The 7,375-nt window shown below is 42.8% G+C and overlaps 1 pseudogene; it reads right to left on the minus strand.

Moving 5' to 3' along the window:
* Positions 1–1,042: 1,042 nt before the first annotated feature.
* Positions 1,043–3,615, minus strand: LOC141827229 (protein DETOXIFICATION 48-like; annotated as a pseudogene).
* Between the last annotated feature and the right edge of the window lie 3,760 nt (positions 3,616–7,375).

A 7,375-nucleotide genomic window follows, 5' to 3' on the forward strand; every position in this document is an offset into this window, starting at 1 on the left:
ATATATATATATATATATATATATATATATATATATATATATATATATATATATATATATATATATATATATATATATATATATATATATATATATATATATATATATTTATATATTTTCACGTACATTTCATTAAATTGTTTTTGTTTAATCGATCGCTTGCTAACCTTAGCTTGTTTTAATTAATTAATTTACTGACGACAGGCCTACAATTCACATACCAAAACTCAATATATAATCGAAGACCTGGAAGGACAAGTTTATGCTATTACTGCCACGAATGGATTCGTTTTTGCTGGTATCCAGGTATTTAAAATATAATAATTTATTTTAAATTATTTGATATGACTTTAAATTTCATGTAATAAATAAATCTCATGCATTTTTGTATTTATTTATTGCTACAGGATGGATCCATTTTGGCTTGGCAATACAATTCAGAAGAATTAATTACAGTACAACCGATGGCATCTCTCGATCTCGATGGCCATCTACTGCCAGTAGTGTCACTGCTAGTGCATGGAGATAAAGTTTTATTCCGGTTCTATGGATCACACGATTAAGGTACGTATACTAGTTTATTAGTTTTACAACAATTGTTATATATATCTTATAATATTAATCCCTTTATTTTAGGATCATTCTCTTAGTTCATAATGCTTGTTATGATGCATTACTTTGGGCTAAGAGATTAAATTTTTATAGACCAATATATAATTCATGTGTATTTGGTTCGAAGATCATGGTTGGACATTCCATACCAACTATATCGATCCCTTAATCATGTTTGAGCGTATGTTGTCAACTTAGGTTAAATCCTTCAGCATTGCACTCAACTGATACTTTTAATCAGCTGATTGAACTGATATCAGTCGACTGATTCAGATATTCAGTCGACTGAACATGATCCTAGTCGACTATAATTTGTGTCCAGTCGACTAACCCTGCACAGAACCAAATTGGACTCGACTGGAAGCTCATTCCAGTCGACTATCTTGGCCATTCTTCGCCGTAGACCCACCTTCAGTCGACTGAGTTTTAACTATAGTCGACTGATCTCGAACAGTGACGAAACTGACTCGACTGGGATTATATTCCAGTCGACTAGAGCTGTTTCTGGATCACCATTAATGAAGGATCTCGAATGTCTTCTAGTGTTGGGGTGGTCTTCGTCTTCTCGGCTTCCACGGAGATGGGAGACAGAGTAGTTATTGGGGTAATTGGAATTATGTCATTGCAATTAGCAATTGGAATGATTGAAGGAGGAGAGAAGAAGAGTCGGTTAAGCGTCTGGCGCGCTCTGCCTCCGATGCCCAATTTGTTCTGGCGACGGCGCCGGTCATGAGGGCGGCGCACGTGGCCTGCGCCGAAAGGAGCCCCAGCCACAGCCCCGGCAAGCCCATTTTTCTGACGAAGCTGAGGAGGATTGCCACCGGCATGCCGACCAAGTAGAACGAGCCAAGGTTGATGTTGGCGTTGGTGGCCGGGCGGGCGCTGCCGCGGAGGACGCCGCAACCGGCCGTCTGTGGGCAGTTGCCGAGCTCACAGAGACCGGCGATGGGGAGCGCGAGAGTGGTGAGGTGGAGGATTTCGGGGTCGCGGGTGAAGAGGCGTCCCCACTGGTGGCGCATGGAGGCGGTGAAGGCGGTGGCGGCGAGGTCGAGGCCGAGGGCTGCGGCAAGGGCGGCAAAAGCGGCGGCGCGAGCCTTAGCCGGGCGGTTGGCGCCTAGGACGTTGCCGACGCGGGTGGAGACGCCGAAGCTGAGCGCGTTGGGGAAGACGTAGACGAGGGAGGTGGTCTGGATGAGGATGCCCATGGAGGCCACGGCATCGCGGGGGTACGCGAGCAGGCCGCTGAGGAGGATCATCAGCTCGTACCACCACCACTCGAGGCAGACGGAGACACAAGACGGCGCCGCAAGGCGGAGCAGCGCTGGCCACCCGCGGAAGCACTCGCCGGAGAGGAAGCCAACTCCACCGCTGGGACATGTATCGCGGCAGGATCTAGAGAGAAGGACGAAGAGGAGGAGGCAGACAAGGAGGTTGAGGTTGGTCCACACCATGGCTGCCGCCACGCCAGCTATGCCGAGGCGGAGGCGAACTGCGAGAAGGTACGTAAGCGGGCCATGGAGCGCCACGCAGAAGGAGGAACAGTAAGTGACTGGGAGGGTGATGTTCTACGAGCGAAGGAAGACGCGGAGCGGGTGGAGTAAGGAGAGGAGGAGGAGGTCCGGCGAGGCGGCCGCGACGAACACCTGCGCTGTCGTAGCTTGGTTTAATTAATGATTATCTGCCTTTTTTTATTAAGAAAAGGGGGGAGAAGAGGAGACTAGAGAGGGGGGTAAATTTGTAAATTTATGAATTGGGGGAGTTGACTGATCCTCCTGATCAGCCCAATTTTCCGCTGATCCTCCTGATCAGCCCCCAGGACTTGTGCTACAACTGATCCTCCTGATCAGCCCAATTTTCCGCTGCAACTTGGTCCTCCTGACCAAGCTCAGACTTCTGCTACAACTTAGTCCTCCTGACCAAGCCTAGACTTCTGCTGCGGCGTGGTCCTCCTGACCAGCCCAGACTTCACTTGGTGCACTTGACTTTGCCAAGATTTCATGCCTAGCTTCCACTAAGACTTAACCTGTGTCTCCTGTGAACTCAATTCAACATCATTAGCACAATCATATACTTAATTTGATCTTAGTTCCATAATCAAAACTCTGGTTCGATTTGCTAGTGCTTCCTGCACCAACACTGCTTCCTCCTTCTCCCTGAGTCACCTCAGGCGCCTCTCCATAACATTGTTGAACATGATTCTTCTTCAGAGGATCGCTTAGACTAGAACGCCATAGCGTACAAGGAAACTTTGGAAAGTAACCAACTCTTTGAAACACTCTTGACACATATAGCCCCATAGATTACTTAATCACCGTCTGATCGTGCACCTCATAACCACCCACGCATATGGATTTGCGCCACCAGCGATTAATAAGTACAAAAGTCGAGGGTATATTGCCAGTCTATGCCACGTTGTAGAATGTTGCGTCATTAGTGCTGATCGAGTATAGAAGGTAAGACACATAGTGACTCGCCTTATGCCATTTGTCGCATTCGCTACTAAAAATGTGTATGAAGCCTCGTAGCCACAGGGCTTATCTCTAAGCGAGGACTAATTCAGTTATGAGTGAGTGCTCATAGTGGTTTCAGATATTGAACACTGGTGCCTTCCCACATCTAGGCCGGAAAAGTTGTTATTCTGGTCGGGGATAGGTTTGCCATGATATTGCCTCGTCTAATCAGTCGGATTACGTCTCCTTCGACTAGATTTGAGGGAGAGGTTTGTGATACGGCGAGTCTCTTAGGGCCAAACATGGCAATTGGGGAGTCAATAATCAATTTGACCTAGCAAGTCAATGGTCTATGGTCAATGGTCAAATGGTCAACAGTTGGACCTCGTAGGACTAGTCCTATCTCGGCCCTCTTGGCCTCCATGTTACTTGGCCATCTCGGGCTCCCTACTACTCGGCCAGCTCAGCCTCCCCGCTGCTCGGCCAATTCGGCCTCCATGTTACTTGGCCATCTCGGCCTCCCTGCAGCTCGACCTCCCAGCTGCTCGGTCATCTCGACCTCCCTGTTACTTGGCCCTCTTGGCCTCTCTGCTGCCCGATCATCTTGGCCTCCCTACTGCTCGGCTAGCTCGCCCTCCTTGATGCTTGGCCATCTTAGCCCCCATGTTGCTTGACCGCTCTGGTCTCCCTGCTGTTCGACTATCCCGGCTTTCCTCTGCGTTGACTCACCTTGCTCGGCCTTGCCTCGACAAATCCGAGCTCTCTGCACCACTCCGCCATGTCATTTCACCATCGTCCTTATACTTTCCCTATCTAAAGGTAGCAGCACGACGCCCAGCTACAAGACACGTACACATGCGAGCCTCACTATAAAAGGGGGACGGTTATTAAGCTGTCAGACTTCTACCTGTTCGGGTTGCTATTCTCAGTTAAAGGACAAGAATGATTCGCACACTCAAGTCACCCCCCCGGTTTCTAGGCCCGCAGGTTCTGTCTCCTAAATTCTGGCATGTCTGCGCACTTGTCAGAAATGTACAGAATTTATGTCCTTAGATGCCTCGCCTTACCACCATCTATCCCCGTGAGTATATAGACTTTGACATAGATATAAGAAAGCTCTCTAGAATCTTCTGCATTTTTCAAGCCTTACTGCTTCTTCTTCCTCTTTGTTCTGGTACTGACTTGAGCGTCGGAGTGGCCTCGTCGGAATCTCTAACGACCAACTAATCCTTTGGTTTCGTATCTCTCTTCTCCAGGTTTCTTTGATCGGCTGGGTTTATCGCTGTCTGAGTGGCATGACCATTGACTGGTGGCTTGACTATCTTCGGTATCTAGCCAGAACAACGAGATACTTCAAGATCTACAGAGACAAGTCATAAAGTTATTCCAGCGTCTAGAGGTGCAAGATCATAAAAGTCGTAAGTTCCTTTATTTTCCTTCTGAAAATTCATTAATTTCTAATCGAGGAGAGATGTCGAAGCACAAGTTTGGTTTCCAGAGATTCGAAATCAACCACCCCACCAACTACAACTTCAAGAGAATGCCAACTTTGCAGCACCTCTATGCACTACCTTCCTCCTACGGTGGTGAGGACAACCATGAACATGCAGAATTTGACAACATCGAATATGATCAGTCCTACTTCTGATCATCCAATCATAGGAGGTGGCGAAGATGACGACAAGATTAAAATATTTGATGATCCAGTCTATGACGATGATGAAGATATTAATAACTTGGAGGAGGATGAAGTTCATCAAACCTCTCATCTTAACACAGATTATGATGGGCATGCGATGGATGATAACGAATTTGATGAAAAGATGATTGAAAATGGACATGTCTCTCAAGATGGATGGTTTGAGCAACCTATGGAAAGTGCATCAACCGCATCTGGAATATCTGGCATCAGTGATCTTTATGAAAACAATTCAAATTTGTCATCATCTGCATTGATTTATAAAACTAACTACCATTTAGATTCTCACTTGGAAGACATTCATCTGGAGGGAAAATTTAATATCAAGACATTGCCAATATGCAAATCCACATCTGCCTCTAGCATGCATTTTATGGTGGGCCCTTCAGCAGATGCTCTACGTTTAAATAAGGGTGCAATGGGAAATACAAATTCCCACCTATCACAAAGGCATGAGCTAGATCATTGTGAAGATGATAAGATTGAAATTTCATCAACTGTTGCAAACTTAGGATAGCTATGTTTGCAAGAAGAAATAAGTCCTATTGAAGCCCAATTCTACCGTGATAATTCCTGAGCATTTAAGGGTTACAAATTCAGAACACATGTTTGAGCTTTGGCAGTTTTGTTTTTGATGCATGTTGTGGATCTTTAAAGTTGAATCCACTAAAAGGTAAATCTGAAATACCTCCTGTTTTGAATGATGCTCCAAGAGTTGATGGTTGTTATGTGAGAAATCATGACCACTATGATGTACAACTCAAGACTGCTCAAACTGAGAACTTAGCTTTCATATTTACGTTTTTGAAGCCCAAGTGTGCCCTTTGGGATTGTCTAAAACCCGCTCAAGTTTCTGAATGGCACCAAGATTGGAACACTTCTGGTTCTTCAAGTTCCTCAATCAAAGGAGGTTATTTTGCTTGCTGCTTGTGAAGCCCACAAGACTCTTCCACAAAGTGTTGAATTTCCTGTTGATGTGTTCATAGCCTGCCTCATTGCCCCTATTAAAATGGTATTGCATTGGTTTTGCTCTTGATCTTTGATTTGTGATTCACTCAATTACTCTCTTCTTGATCAAATCCCTGGGCATCAAAATGACCGAAAAACATTTCTAGGGGAGTTGAATTGGATTTTTACGGCTATCTCACTGACACAATTTTATGGAATGCACTGCTTCATGAATTTTTTCAAAGACGGTTTAGGCAAGATCTATCAGTTGCAAGTCTCTTTCACAATTTCTTACTTGTTGAGCGAATTATGAGAGCTGCCAATTGCTCTCCTATTTCATATCCATTGTCGTTGCCAACTCATCAGCATCATATTCAGGATGTAAAGGACAATGTTGCTGCACTTTACTTGTCTAAACTTCCACAGTTGATTGCTGATCCAAATGCTGACTTCCAACTAAGCCCATTCTTCACTGAGCAACTCACAACTTTTGATGTGTGGCTTGACCATGGTTTCGAACACAAGAAGAAGGTGGAAGCTAAGAATGCTCTAGAGAACCACACCTACAGCATGAGAAATACCATAACAGAGGATAAAATTGGATCAAAGTTGGCTGCTGCCGACAAGAAGAAGATTGAGGATGCTATCGAGCAGGCAATTCAATGGCTTATGGCAATCGGTTGATAAAGGTAGATGAATTCAAGGATAAGAATAGCATTCATGATATAATTCTCACCGACGGATCAATAAGGATTCTCAACATCCAATAACTATTAGTAGATTTTGCCGAGTTGATATCAGATGATCTTCTTTCTGGACTACCACCAGACACTACTCTAAACTCGAGGACGAGTTTTTTTCAACCTGGGGCGACTTATGCAGGATGATTTGAAGATTTTAGTACTATTTTTTTATAATTTTTATTTTTAAAGTTTTTGGTATTTAGAGTAATTTTGAAAAGTTCTATTTTTATATTTTAGGATTTTAAGTTCGTTTAGAATTTTTAGGATTTTGAGTCTATTAAAAAATTTTCCTTTTTATTAGAAATCTTTCTTTTCGAGTTTGTTAAGAAAATTTTCTTTTATTTAGGAATCTTTCTTTTCAAGTTTGTTAAGAAATTTTCTTTTTTATTAAGAATCTTTCTTAGAGTTTGGGTCTATATAAACATCTTATGAGTTGATATTTAGGAGAGAAGTTTTTGGATTTAATAATATTTTCAGTAATGCTATTATTTTCCTATTTCTTGTTATTCTTTCGAATCAACAGGTTTTAGAAAATTATTTTCAGCATTCGTAATTGAATCAATGGATTCAATACTGCACTCGGAATAATCACTATCTCGTTCGACATCAACTTATGATTTAATTAATCAACTTATCAATTCATTCATCTTCGAATCATTCCATAGATGAATCAATTCATTAGTTATCTATTGATTAATCTTGTAACTAATCAATTTAATTAAATTAATCTATTATTACAATTTTTACTCTGATAAATTCTATAATCATTTAGTAGACTCATTAATTGATCAGTAAAGATGTATAAAGAGTCACTATCTATGGGCAATAATACGCTACCATGATTGGGTCTCATTGATATTCAAAATATAGGTAGCTATTTAGCTACTAACGGTATAAGACAACACACTATCATGATAGGGTCA

Source organism: Curcuma longa, chromosome 4 (assembly GCF_044706935.1).
Source record: "Curcuma longa cultivar G26 ecotype Majalengka, Jawa Barat chromosome 4, ITB_CL_G26_1.1, whole genome shotgun sequence".
Classification (NCBI taxonomy): domain Eukaryota; kingdom Viridiplantae; phylum Streptophyta; class Magnoliopsida; order Zingiberales; family Zingiberaceae; genus Curcuma; species Curcuma longa.